We start from the raw sequence: 15,357 nt of genomic DNA on the forward strand, positions 1-15,357 counted from the left end.
GCTTAGGTTGGCGGGTTGTAAATTTTGAGTTGTAATGACCTTTTTGGAACTGTAAACAACTTTGTAAACGTTTATTATGGGATCCCCTGTACTGTTGGGGTTTTATGCCCTAATTAAAACCCAAATTCTTTGTAATCTTATTTTATTATCAATAAAAGAATAGAAATCATTTTTTGACTTGGTCAATCACTTTGCTCACATGTTTTATTTTCATGATTATTTGTTTAATATAAACTTCTATTAAATCCCGAGCATATAACTAATCTTATTTATAGTGACGTAATCACAGTGGAATATAAATATGATTATATGTTCAAAATAAGTTAGTCCTAAGATTAGTTAGTGCACCGGATTTACACTGACTTGCCAATCTACGATATGATCTACTTACACATTACAGTATTATGTTCTTTCCAGAACATTAGCAAAGTAGATAAGATCGGATGTATTTGTTACATCGGACAGGACCGATATTGACAGTTGATAAGATAAGTAAACATACCGTTATTATCTATTCTAGTCATATCATATAGTTGACCATAGGTCAATTCAATCTTAATTCTGAGTGGTTAGTATTCTAACTAATTGTATTATTTGAGTTCTTTGACTTGTTCGTTACCACCTTACCCTACGGACTAGCCCATACTTACATCTTGGGAACTCGGTAGTACAATTGAGTGGGAGTGTTAATCATAGATATGAACATCTATAGCTTCTGATGAAGAAGTGAAATGATGGTTTCCTTTTAGTTTGGTTCAAGGTGTTAAATGATAGAGATCTCATTTCAGTAATTAAATTAGTTTACTGAAATATCATTTACAAGGAACTAAGTGTTTTAAGGATAAAATACAATGAGGGGTAAAACAGTATTTTTAGTCCTATCTTATTGTAGACCGTCTATAGAGGATTGAGTGACAATTATGGTTGTAACAATGGATAATTAATAGCGTATATATATTTGTTATAGAGCGTTCTATGAATTCAAGAGTGCAATTCCAAGTCTATAGTGGAGTCACGAGGAATTAATAAGTTAGTAAATTTATTTGTTAAATTTATGATAACTTATTGGAGCTTGATTTCATAGGCCCATGGTCCCCATTGTACCTTGGATAAAATCAACTAGATAGTCTCAATTAATTGATTTAATCATCAATTAGAATTATCAAAGTTGACCAGGTTAATTTTGGATAGTTTCACAGAGTTGTGTAATTTTGAGAAGAAAAGAGAAATTATGGCAGATTTATTAATTAAGATAAATTGGTATCTAAATTAATAAATAAGTTTAAATCAAGGTTCAAATTATAAATAATTAATTTGATAAAGGAATTAAATAATTATTTAATTAATTAAATCAATAGAAAATAATACAGACCTTGATTTTAAGTCCAATGGGCTTATAATCAAATGGGAAATTTCACGGGCCTATAGCCCATGATAATTTCGACCTAGGGCTTCAAAATGGCTATTATTTTATTGATTTTTTAATTAAATTAAATGGCCTAATTGAGTCTATAAAAGGAGTGCTTAGAGAGAAGTCAAAAAAAAAAAGTTTGATAAGTCTCAAGTCAGATTTTCTGATAGTTTTAGATTCTCTCTAAACACAAGTCATTTTCTAAGCCTCTTTGTTATTTTCTCTTCTTCTCTCTATATCTATCTCATGTGTTGAGAATTTCTCACACTAGTCTAGATGGTTCTAAGGATACATTGGAAGATCATGAAGAAAATAAAAGATCGATTCAGTTTCTTGATAATACTCTGCGACAGAGAGGATACAAGAGTTAGAGAAACTGAAGGAATGACTCTTTAATTCCGCTGCGTATACTGTAAGTATTCTATTTTTTGTTTCTCTTTGAATTCAATTTTAGAAACATGTTTTAGGCTGTCTCGTATTAATTTGTTTAATATTAGATATACATGAAAATAAATAAAGATTCTGTGTAAGTTTTTTTCCAACATGTACAACTTCACGTTTTAATGAAATATCCATTCTTTTTTATCGAAATTTTTAACCCTGGACCGTTAATCACATTTAGTTGCGTGTTTATTGCCAAATGACTCGTGTAGAAAGTTAAGCACTATTTAAAATACACAGTGTAATGGTCTTGGATAACCAGTGCATTACACTTTTGGAGTTTATTCTCGTCATAGGATAATACGTATCAAAGTAATCAAGGCCTTCTAGTTGCTTATAACCTTTAATTACAAGTCCCGCCTTATACTTTTCAATTGATCCATCTGCTTTCATTTTCTTCTTGAAAATCCACTTGGCCCCTAAAGACTTACATCGCGGAGGAAGATCTACTAACTCCCAGGTATGATTTTGCAGTATGGAATCAATTTCACTGTTAATGGCTTCTTTCCATACAGAGCCTTCATTAGAACTCACAACTTCATCAAAGCTTTGAGGTTCATCTTCTAGCAAATAGATCATAAAATCTAGACCTAAATATTTTTTAATTCTGATTCTTTTGCTACATCTAGGTTCATCCTCAGACTCTAGTTCTTGATCCTGACTATTTTCTTCAATAGTGTCATGTGTTCATTTTAACGAACTTGAATCTTCTTTGGATCTACATGAAAATAAGTGTTCAAAGAACGATGCATTCCTAGATTCCATTATCGGGTTTCTGTGTATGTAAGAGATTTTAGACTCATGCATAAGTGTTAGAGAATATATATTTATACTCAATGGAAATATAGAAAAACTAAAATACAACTCTATGCAAAAATACAATGGACAAGATAATTGATTAAATAAACATTACAACTCGATTGCTCAAAATACAAGTAAATTTAAAGAGGTAGAAGAAGAAGATTACAAACTCAAAACATTAATAATACAAGTAAATAAGAACAACAAGATCAAAAGAATGAAAATAAAACAAACTCTCACACAACCAAAGTGTAGAGTAGTGGGGATCACCAACTTAAACAAGGTTCAAGACCTTTGTCCAAAAGCTTATTTCCCCCTATTCTCTAAGCACTAAGGGATCTCTCTAGGAAATAGCTCTCTGGAATTATCAAGCCTTTTGGTGTATTTTCCAGCCAAGTGCTTTGTGGATGGAAAATGGTGTGTCATACAAGTGAGCATTAGGCTCCTATTTATAGAGTTTGAGATACCCTTTGGATTTCAAATTCCACCAACCCCCATGGATGTTACCAATTTTTAATTGGATTAATATGGAATTAAAATTGAGATTTGGGAGTTATTTGGGTTTTTAGAACCGTTCAACACATTTGGAAAAAACTAAAAATTTGGCCTGAAATGCACCTGTGGCCGCGGCCACTGCTCTCTGTCCCCAAGGCCGCGGCCACAGCCCATTTTCAGCACTTGAAAATGTGCTGTTTTTCCAAACAGTTCCAAACCTTCCCAAATGATTTTGTAACTCCCAAAACACATTATTGGGGTTAAAATCATATCTCCAACAGCCATATTTCATAATGACTTTATGAAATCCAATCTCAAATGTGTAACATATAATATACACATTATTGGGTAATATTTGGGAGTTACAAATTTGTAACTGATTTTGTAACTCCAAAATATGTCACATTTGGGCACACACATGTGTCTAATTTTGTGACTCTCAATAGTATGTTACAAGGTGTGACAAATCACATTTTGTCACATTATTTAATCTAACATTATATTATATGAAATAATATAACATTCCCCCACTAGATTAAATAATCACTTTTTGTAACACTTATTTAATCAATCAAACATTATATTAAAATATAATATTCCCCCACTTGATTAAATAATCACTCTCTATAGAAACCTTTGCATTGGTGCATAAAGTAAAATGTCTTTCGACTTGAATTTTACCTTAGTGTAATTATCACAAAGATCACAAAGTTTGTTGAAATTTTGGTTGCCGAAACATTGAACCACTATCCCTTGATAACAAACCAGTGATAACACACACACCTTTGCTGTGTTCACTTGAGACCTCAATGTCTCGCTTTTGCACCGTTAATGGCCATGTGCACATTCCATTCATAGACTTTTCTTGAGAATGACTCCCAATTCTCATGAGGGGCGGCACCACCCCTAGGTCTATATAGGTAGAACTTTTATAGTATTTTGTTACCCTAAAATACTTGTCTTTTCAAGATTGAGTTCTATCAAAAAAACCTTTTGGTTTTAACCCCCATTTTGGTAACACACTAGTACTCATATCTCAGATGGGACACAATTTGAGTACTACTATCTATTCACTTGATTGACTTGTTATTACCTATTGAACCTAATACTAGTTTGGTGACTAGAATTAAGATAGGTTACCATCAACCGTGAATGTCTTTAGGGAGTCTAAGTCCTACCCCTTGAAATGTAGAAATGATTCCATTTGAATCATTTTTTTTTTCATGTATGCATACTTAGACACTCTCATTATTTTATTTAAACTTTGTTGCTAGCCATAGTTTGATTAAAATAGTTACCCCTTTAAAATAGTGATTTTGACCATAGTCAACACCCCCACTATTTTATAGTTTAATATCCAAGATAAATATTTGAATATTAATTCTAGAAATCTCTTTGTTTCTAAAATTCTCCTTTATGTTTTAAATTGATTCATTCTTGAATCAAAATATTACAAACAGTAACTTTAGACACCAAGCATGTCTAGATTTATCCATTCTATACATATATAGCCAATGTGATTTGGAATGTGGAATTCCAAATCACCTATTTGATAGAATGACCAAATTAATCAATTAATTAACAATAAATTGATTAACTTTGGAGCATCACCCCCACATTTCTCACATAGTGACAATAAAATATCACTTTAAAATAGAAATCTCTTCATTTCTAATAAGTCATTTATCCTCCAAGATAAATCTAGACCTATAATTCTCAAAGTTCATCATGAGTCCTTAAGCTTCATGATAAACACTCAATAGATCAAGATAAAAAACTTCAATGTTTATCTTGATTAATTTACTTGCTAAAGCAAGGCACACTTATTTGAAAGTAACTTTCACTTGGTTGCTTTCTTTTATATATTTCACAAAATAAAATGTGAACACAAGTGTAATGTGAAAATTTCTCAAACAAATAATCACATTATGAAATAATAGGTCTACAAACTTACCTATTATTTTAACAAGTTCATTTTGAAACTTTGTTAATGTCTCACACAAATGTCTCATAGCAAAATAAAGAATTATCATAGAATAATAATTTAATTTTATTGATAGCTTTCATGAGTACAAGCTTTATTACAAATTAACAATTTTCCCAACAAGGCACCTAAACATGGTAATCATGCTAGGATCTCTTCTTCCTTTTCTATAACATTTACCTCATTCTCATGTGGGTCCTTTCGGTACCTACACACTCTAGCATAGTGCCCGGGTTTTCCACAAACAAAACAATGACCTCTCACGTCTTTGAATTGTCCATGATCTTTCTTTGGACCTAAAGGGTTCCCACTACCCTTTGTTGTTGTTGTTGTTGCCCTTTGGATGCTTGTGTGAAACCGCATTGGCCTTAGAAGTCTCATCTTTAGACTCATTCACACCCTTGTCTCTTATCCTCGACTCCTCTTTAATTCTAATGTGTTTTTGGATCTCTTCCAAAGTGTAATCCTCATTCTTATGGATGATTCTTTTCCTATAGCTCCTCCAAGTTGGTGGTAATTTTGCCACTATTGCACCAACTTAGAAGGCCTTGGGAAGCTCAATCTTGAGAACTTTCAACTTGTTCACAATCACTTGTAACTCATGAATTTGAGGTAAAAGAGTTTTCCCATCAATGAAAGAAAATTCAAAATATTGAGAAATTAAGAATTTTCTTGCACCTTCTTCCTCAGCCTTGTACTTACTCTCCAAGGCATCCCAAATCTCATTCACGGATTTGGTATTGGTATAGAGATCATATAGCCTATCAGATAGGGCATTAAGGATATGACCCCTACAAAGAAGGTTGTCCTCTTCTCTCTTCCTTCTTTTCTCCACCTCATCGGGAGTGTCTTTGTCAGATGGCTCGGCTAGAGGTGCCAAGGATGACTCAAGGATGTAGGCTATCTTGAGTGTTGTCAAAATGAATTTCACCTTGTCTTGCCACCTAGTAAAATTGGATCCATCAAACTTATCCAACCTCACTAGGTCTTGGTTCATGATCTTGATGGTCTCCCCTTCCATTGAAACAAAGAGTGATAAGCTTTTGATTGTTAGAGAATATATTTTATTGTTGTTGACGCCGTTTTTTGTCAAACAGTGAAAGAAGAGCACATAAACAAGAATTGATAATGGCCAAATACAATAAAACAAATCAAACACACGAATTTTACGTGGTTCAGCAGTTAAATCTGCCTAGTCCACGAGTCTCTGTTTTTAATCTCAAGATTATCTCTGAAAATTCTTAAGCATGAATTCTTCAGAGTTTTCTCTTAAGGATCAGAATTTTGGTCCTTTACAATGGTGCATGGCCTCTCTATTTATAGAGAAGGCTGCAGAATACTATCCCACATATTTTGGGTAATTACTCTTTTTGTGTAAATAAAATAAATGGCTTTAAATGCCTATAATCAGATATAAAAGGAAACGTCCCTGAAGACCAGGAAACGCATAACTGATCAAATAATATCCCACGATTCCAGGGGATTTACATTAATAAATGAGGATTACATCTCATATTTATAATACTTGTAGATATTCAAGATGGTTATCGCGTATCTCTAAGGCTTTAGCTTCCCAGGTTTCCCGTCATCTGTCGAGCTGAAGATATCTCTCGAGTTCACGTGGCTTTCGAGATCGCACGTTCATCGAGCTCGCGACCCCTGATCCGAAGTCGTCCCTGAAGATGAGGGTGTTCTCGGAGCTACCTTCCGATATCGCGATCGTTTCGAGGTCACCATATTCGAGGTCATATATCGTACTTTGCAGGCTCGATATACAATCCTGGAGCATACTCTAATCCTTACGAGACCGTTTGTTGCGAATCCAACTTTCGAGGTCACATTTTCCATGGCTCGAAATCTGGGTATAACATCTTGCCCCCTCAAAAGTATTTGTTCAAATCCTAAGAGAAGGAAACTTTTGAACTACTTTCTTTGAGAACTGTACCATCATACACTCTTGAAAATGGACACGCGTCAGCTGGGTATTGCTCACTTTAGGTACTTGAGTACCTGGGAAACACGCCCACGATCGTCCGTCTGACAACTTTTCGGCGCCTTCTTGTCATTGATCCCCATCCGTTCGATCTAGTGAGGATTTCATCCGACGCTCCTGATTAATTCCTTTTCCCCACCTATATATACAAGCCCCCACTCTTCATCTTCTTCTTCACTTTTACCTTCATTCGCCATAAGCAAGAAAAGAAGAAAAACAAACCCAGAGACCTCTTTGCAAAGATCTTATTCTGTGCATGTTTTCTCGACCAAAGAAACAAAGGAATCCTGGTCTGTTCGAGTCAGTGAGTTCTTTCCTGCAACCTCTTCTTCAATCGACAATCTCTCTGCAATCGCCATTATTGTGTAAGTATGCCATTTTTGTTTTCCATTTTGCCAGTTTTTATTTAAACTGTTCTTGCTGTGTATCTGTTTATACTGGTTTGCATCCACGATAGGAAGTTTTAACCCGATAGGTTTTCATGCCTTTTAGACTTTCATTCTGGATTTTCGTCTCTGGTTTATACCCAGTTTTGACGTTTGAGTGTGGTTCCCATTTTCTGGGTTTTGAAATTTTTAGGCAACGTTTCTTGTGCACTAAGTTTTCGGATAAAAACGTGGGCCTTGATAAATGCACGAAACCCAAAGACGCCTTTCCTGGTTAACCGCCACTCTTCTTTCCCTTGAATTTCGGGATTTTCAAAAAAAATTATCCACGCTCCTTTTCTTTTTCATGGAATACACGCCCCTGACTCTTCAATAAGGATCTTATTATTTAGTGTCTCGTTCCTAAATTTCCGAGCTCATTCCATCGAGCTCGTGATTCTTGCATGCATGGCCCTCACCATATTTTCTTTCTCGTTAGATGTCACAGAATCTGGAAAGACGGTGGGGGTCATTGCTGGCAATCCCTTACGAGCCAAAATCTCCGAGCCCAGAATCGCTCGTCACCCGGAACCAACGTCGGATAAGAGAATACGAGCTTGCATGCGAGAAAGAAGACATTCGAGCCCACTATCGCCGCCAGATAGACGAGGTCATTGAAAAGAAGAGAAGAGTTCTTCGGGAGGCCCTCTATCCGGAGCCCAATTCAGGTCCTAGGCCAATTCCCCTCGACCCTGCGCTAAAAGTCACTGTTGCATATCATCCAGGGGAACTCCAGTTTTCATTAATGGGGGAACCTTCCTCCTCACAGCCGAGGAGAGAGATGTTCGAGGCCGAGCTCTACTGGAGCACGGTTACCATAACCAGTCAAATATCTGAAATCCTGGCTTTCCATGGCCTTAGTTTGTCAGGCACCTTGAAGTGTCGACCTCCGACTGGTCAAGAACGGAGCTGCTTCGCTCCTGGCGGCCGTGACGCCACAGTGAAATATGCGGCATGGAGCCAAGAACATATGAGGGCAGGAGCACTGTTGCCCTTGAAGTCTTTCTTCAAAGACTTTACTGATTTCGTTGGGTTGGCTCCGTTCCAACTCAACACCAATTCGTACAGGGTGCTGTCTGCCTTGAGGTCCTTGTACCACGAGCTGGGGTGGGAAGGACCCTCACCTCAAGAGATTTTATATCTCTTTTGTTTAAAAAGTAACCCCTCTCGAGCTCGGGTAGGGGATGGATTTTACTACCTCTCGAACTACCCCAAGGAGACGAAGGTTTTTGGGGATCTTCCCAACCACCCGCCTGATTTCAAGAGGGCCTTCTTCTTAACAGATGGTCTGTCCCCGTCTTGACATTATTCGTTCAGGTGGATTCATAAGTATTCTCGTTACTTTTATTCCTGAGCTCGAGACTTTAGTTCTTAAATCCACATTTAGTTGAAATGTGTTTCGTTTTTCAGCTAATTTTCAGCGTCCCACCCCTAATGAAGCGATGAAGAGGCACAGAGAGGCCTTGCTCCAACTCCCTTATGGCAGGAGGTCTCTCTCGTACCTATTACATGAGGGCAAGCTCCGAGCTTGTGGGCTGTTGGGAGAGGGCCAGTCAACCTCTGACTAGTCTAGTAAAAAATATGAACACTGGGAGGAGGTGCCACTGCCCACAGGCGCCCTTCCTCCGAGGAGAGAAAGGAGGCCATCACTCCCAGTTCGTCTGAGGAGTCCGCGGTCCGGGAATGAGGCCAATGATGAAGCCTCAAGCTCGGACTCAGATGAAGGTAAAGTCCTCCCTACTTCGAGGATGTGCTCCCCCACATTACTAAAACACAGGCCCAATAGGTTAGTCTCGTGCCCACAGGATAGATACCACTTCTACATATGGAGTTAGGTAGATGACTGTGTCCATAGGTTCGATAGTGGGCTCGGGAAATACGATACCATGTACACCACGGACGAGGTGTGGAATGGGATAGCTGTGCAGTATGGGACCAATGATTATAGGGACCTTTCGAGGTTATCACCTACTTATAGAGAAGACACTCCCCCCACCTCCTCTGAAGACGGGGGAATTTCATGGTCCCCAAGCTTGAGCTCTTGGGAGAGTTCCAGTTAGGTTTCTTCTATCATCACTCTGTGTCTATGATACTGAAATAACTTGTATGCTTCTCTTTTATTTATTTGCGCTGTGTTGTGACTTGTGCAGGCAAGATGGATTCCGACCTTGACAGCATCATTGATGGCGCCGGCGCCAAGAGGAGCAAACGCCCCAGGGCGGGGGCACAGAAGGCTGACCAACTGGGCAAAGGCCCCAAGAGGTCCAAGAAAACACCTCCCCTTGTTCTGCCGGTTTCGAGCTCCGTTGCTGCGTCGACTGCTCAAGCCAGCGCTTCCACGATGGCGCTGTCTTCACAGGTCGTCGCCTCGGCAGTGGCGCCGACCTCACTGGTCGACCCCTCCGCTATGGCTGAGGCCCAACCTCCTGTGGTGGGTCAATCATCTTCTGCTCCACTTTCCAAAAGGCCTTCTGCTTCCCGAGTCCAGAAGCTGTCAATCTCCACCCATATGGACGCATATGCGGTGGACAATGCTGCTGGATCCCACGGATCCACGCTGATCTCAGATGTCATGTCCCGGATCGGCCAGAGCTATGGGAGTTTCGAAGCTCCCCAGTGGCAGTGCTTAACTGGTACCCGAGATTGCACTGCTCTTTATGAGAAGAGTATCGAGCACACCACCGCGGTAAGTATTCTTCTATACTCCTTCCTGTTCCACTTGTAATCATACTGACTTGGAGCTAATGGTAGTTTATTTCTTTTTCAGGCTCTTGCCTTCACTGCTCAGGTCAATTACCAGTTAAACCACGAGATCCATTCGAGCAAGATTCATGCTCAAGAGGCGAAAGATCTTCACCTCAAGGCGAGCGATGATCTGAAGGTGGCGAACGTGAAGCTCGATGCGGGAGTTAAAGAGCGTGAGGGGATGGCCACTGAGCTTGGAAAGCTTAGAGCTGAGCTCGAGGAGCAAAAGAAAGAGAATACCCAGCTTCGGGAGACCAATAAGAAGCTTGAAGAGGACAAGGCCTCCACTTTCGAGATCATGGAGGATGAAAAAACTCGCCTCCTTGCTGAATACAAAGAGAAGAAAGAACAAGCAGTTGATTCTGCTATGTACCAGATGTGGGCCTACAATGAGGATCTGGACACCAGCTTCTTAGGTCCGCACGAGGCGCCGCTTCTCGAACGGTGGAATGCTCGGCTCGAGAAGGAAGAGGCTGAACAGCTCGAGAAAGAGAAGGCTGCTCCGGACACCGTTTCGGAGGGAGCTCAGGAGGATAGTCATGCTATTCGTCCTGAGGGGTCCAGAGCCACTGATGCTGAGAAGGCCAAGGAGACTCCTCTTCCTTGAATCTGATCTCGGGGAGATCATTTATTGGGGCTGCGTCCCCCTACTTTGTAATTATTTTAACTTATGCCCGCGGGGCTGATACAATTTCTTTAACTATTCTTTTACATGCTTTACATTTCTTGGCTCGAAATATTTTGCACATTTTATGTTGATGAGTCAGTTATGTTTATTTATTCGTACATAGTTTGGATTTTAAGCTCGAAACTCGATGCATTCATGCATAGTTTGTTCGATTTATCCGCTTTCGATCTCGTTATTTATCAAGGTCGGATGTTACTTTAACCATGAACCCGGAAGTACTTATGGTATGTAACGTAAATGATTTGGTTATATCTTTTTTGTTTAGTCACTTTTACTCATCCTCAGCTTTTGCTCCGAGGTTAAGAGTTTGAAACTATTTTTCTCTAAGATATTCCAGCCTCGATCTCGACTTGTCTCGAAATAGGTTTAGGTTCCTACTTATCATCGATTAGTTGTTTGGCTGGTTTGTTCCAAACCTGTTAAGTTTGCGCATCTGGTTAACTCCAAACGTTTTAGGTTTTTCGGTTTTGTCCGAACTATCTAAGCTCGCGCATTTGGTTATATCCAAATACTTTATATGTTTTTTGATAACTCGGTTATGTCCGAACTATCTAAGCTCGCGTACTTGGTTATATCCAAATACTTTATATATATATTTTATTTTTTGTTTTTCAAGCTAATGGTATATATACCAATGATGCCCCCTTAATATCCTATGAGTTTGACCATAGGTTCTTAAATTAAGAGAGATTGCAAAAATAAAAAACAAGAAGAGATTACATACTGAACAAAATAGATCTTTTATTTGATGGAATCCAAAAACAGACAAGCTAATACAGATAGAAAATCATGGTTACAGGCAACACGCTTCCTACACTACTGATAGTAAGGTCTAAGGTGTTCGCCATTCCATGCTCGGGGTACTAGGCCTCCGTCCAATCTCGCAAGTTTGTATACGCCAGGTCGAATGACTGACTCTATCTGGTATGGTCCTTCCCAGTTCGGCCCGAGCACTCCAGCTGCTGGATCTCGGGTTGCCAAGAATACGCGTCTCAAGACCAGATCTCCCATTTCGAACTTTTGATCTCGAACCCTCTTATTGAAATATGTTGTAGTTCGTTGCTGGTAAGCAGCATTCCTCAGCTGAGCCTCTTCTCTTTTTTCTTCAATCAAGTCTAGGGTTTCTTCGAGTTGAATGTGATTGGAACTTTGGTCGTAAATCTTAGTTCGAATCGTTGGGATTTCAACCTCGATGGGCAACATTGCCTCGCAGCCGTATGCTAGAGAGAACAGGGTATGACCTGTTGAGGTCCGAGCTGTGGTCCTATACCCCCAAAGGACTTGAGGTAATTCCTCAGGCCATCGTCCCTTTGCTTCTTCCAACTTTTTCTTCAGATAACTCTTGAGAGTTTTGTTAACGGCCTCGACCTGACCATTCGCTTGAGGGTGAGCCACAGATGAAAAACTCTTTATTATGTCGTTTTTTTCACAAAAGCTGGTGAACAAGTCGCAATCGAACTGGGTTCCGTTATCGGATACGATTTTTCTCGGCACTCCGTATCGGCATACGATGTTCTTTACCACGAAATCAAGGATCTTTTTCGAAGTTATGGTCACCAATGGTTCAGCCTCCGTCCATTTCGTGAAGTAATCAACGGCGACTACAGCATATTTTACTCCGCCTTTGCCAGTCGGGAGAGCCTATGAGGTCGATGCCCCATATTACGAAAGGCCATGGGGATGTCAACATGGCCAGTTCGGATGGTGGAGCTCAGGGTATCGTGGAGAATCTCTGGCATTTGTCGCACTTCTTCACATACTCGAAAGAATCTGTTTTAATGGTTGGCCAGAAATATCCTTGTCGTATGATCTTCTTGGACAGGCTATGCCCCCCGGTGTGGTCTCCGCAGAACCCTTCATGAATTTCATCAATGATCTTCTTTGCTTCGGGAGGGGTTACACATCTGAGCAGCGGCATGGAATATCCTCTTCTGTATAGCTTTCCATCCAAAATGGTGTAACGAGGAAGTTGATACATCAAATTTCGAGCCTGATTTCGATCTTTTGGAAGAATTCCATTTTCGAGAAAGTCAACTATCAGACTCATCCAGGTCGGCTCCATCTCGATCATACACACATCTTCCTCGTCTGGCTCAGTAATGCTGGGTGTTGACAGGTGTTCTATGGGTACAACATTCAGCTCTTCATTTTCGACGAAGGTGGCGAGTCGAGCTAAGGCATTTGCATTTGAGTTTCGTTCTCGGGGAACCTGTTCGATTGTATAAAATTTGAAATACTCCAATGCAGATTTTTCCTTCTCCAGATAAGCTGCCATTCTTGTGCCGCGAGCCTAGTATTCTCCCAAGATTTGATTAACCACGAGCTGGGAGTCACTGTAGCAATGAATGGCTTTAGCCTTGAGCTCCTTTGCTATTCGTAGTCCCGCGAGTAGAGCCTCGTACTCAGCCACATTATTCGATGCCTTAAAGCCGAATCTCAAAGTGGAGTGAAATTCGCTCCCTGCGGGGGTGATCAGAATAACCCCTGCCCCCGCTCCATTTTCATTTGACGAGCCATCAACGTAAAGTTTCCACAGCTCGTGGGCCGTGGTTATTACTTCGTTATCGGCTATACCAGTACATTCCACTATAAAGTCCGCCAATGCCTGTGCCTTAATGGTCGTTCTTGGATGGTAGGTGATCTGGAACTGTCCGAGCTCAACAACCCATTTAAGAAGTCGACCTGAAGCCTCTGGTTTAGACAGGAGTTGCCTAAGTGGTTGATCTGTCAGTACATGGATGGGATGTGCCTGAAAATAGGGGCGGAGCTTACGAGATGAATGGATTAGACTGAGGGCGAGTTTTTCCATTAATGGATACCTTGACTCTGCCCCCAGTAATCTTTTACTGATGTAGTAGACGGGTTTTTGCACTTTTTCTTCTTCTCGAACGAGCACCGCGCTTATCGCGTGTTCGGTGGTTGAGAGGTATAGGTACAATACTTCTCCTGTCTCAGGTTTTAACAGGATGGGTGGTTCAGCTAGGTGCTTTTTGAGCTCCTGAAAGGCCAGCTCGCACTCCTCTATCCATTCAAACTTCTTACTTCCTCTCAATAAGTTGTAGAATGGAAGGCCACGATCCGTTGACTTCGAAATGAATCTGCTTAGGGCTGCCATCCTGCCGGTTAAGCTTTGAACATCTTTGTGCTTCCGAGGTGAAGGCATGTCAATCAGGGCCTTGATCTTGTCGGGGTTAGCCTCGATTCCACGAGAGTTTATAATAAAACCCAGAAATTTTCCCAAAGATACCCCAAAAGTGCACTTCTGAGGATTTAACTTCATGTTGTATTTCCTGAGCATGCCAAAGCACTCTTCGAGGTCATCAACATGGTTCTTGTTAAGTTGAGACTTGACAAGCATGTCATCAACATAAACCTCCATGTTGTTCCCTATCTGCTCTGAAAACATCATGTTTACGAGCCGCTGGTACGTGGCTCCAGCATTCTTAAGTCCGAATGGCATGACATTATAGCAGTAGAGCCCTTTATCTGTGATGAAGCTCGTATGTTCTTGGTCGGGGGCATGCATGGGAATCTGGTTATATCCAGAATAGGCATCCATGAATGACATCAGGCCATGCCCCGCCATGGCGTCCACGAGCTGGTCAATCCTTGGCAACGGAAAACAATCTTTTGGGCAAGCTTTGTTGAGATCTGAGTAGTCAATACAGGTTCTCCACGTCCCATTGGGCTTTGGGACCAACACTGGATTGGCTACCCAGTCAGGGTAAAAGGCATCCCTAATGAAATGGTTTGCTTTTAACCTGTCAACTTCCTCCTTTAATGCTTTCTTTCTGTCTTCGTCCAGCTGTCTTTGCTTTTGTCGCTTCGGGGGAAAGCTTTTATCTATGTTCAATGTGTGGCTCGCTACATTCAGGCTTATCCCCACCAAGTCTGAGTGTGACCATGCGAAGACATCCTGGTTTTTCTTCAGAAAGAAAATTAATTGCTATTTTGCCTCGTCTTGGAGGTGTTTTCCGACCTTCACCTTCTTCGAGGGATCAGCTTCCTCGAGCTGAATTTCTTCGAGCTCCTCTAAAGGTTCGAGGTCGAATTTCTCCTCAATCCTCGGATCGATCTCCTCGTCAATTCCTAAGACTGTTCCGTCTTTATTTTGTATGATAACGAGTGTTTGAGCGCTCGTTTGTTTCTTTCCCCTCAAAGAAATGCTATAGCACTCCCTTCCTGCCAATTGATCTCCTTTTAATGTCCCGACCCCGCTTGGAGTTGGGAACTTAAGGGCTAGATGCCTCACAGATGAAACTGCCCCCAGCCCGACCAGGGCGGGTCTCCCGAGCAGTACATTGTAGGCAGATGGTAACTCTACTACCACGAACTCCACTATCTTGGTCACCGAGACCGGATAGTCTCCCAAGG

The sequence above is a fragment of the Humulus lupulus genome, chromosome X, assembly GCF_963169125.1.
Source record: "Humulus lupulus chromosome X, drHumLupu1.1, whole genome shotgun sequence".
NCBI lineage: Eukaryota > Viridiplantae > Streptophyta > Magnoliopsida > Rosales > Cannabaceae > Humulus > Humulus lupulus.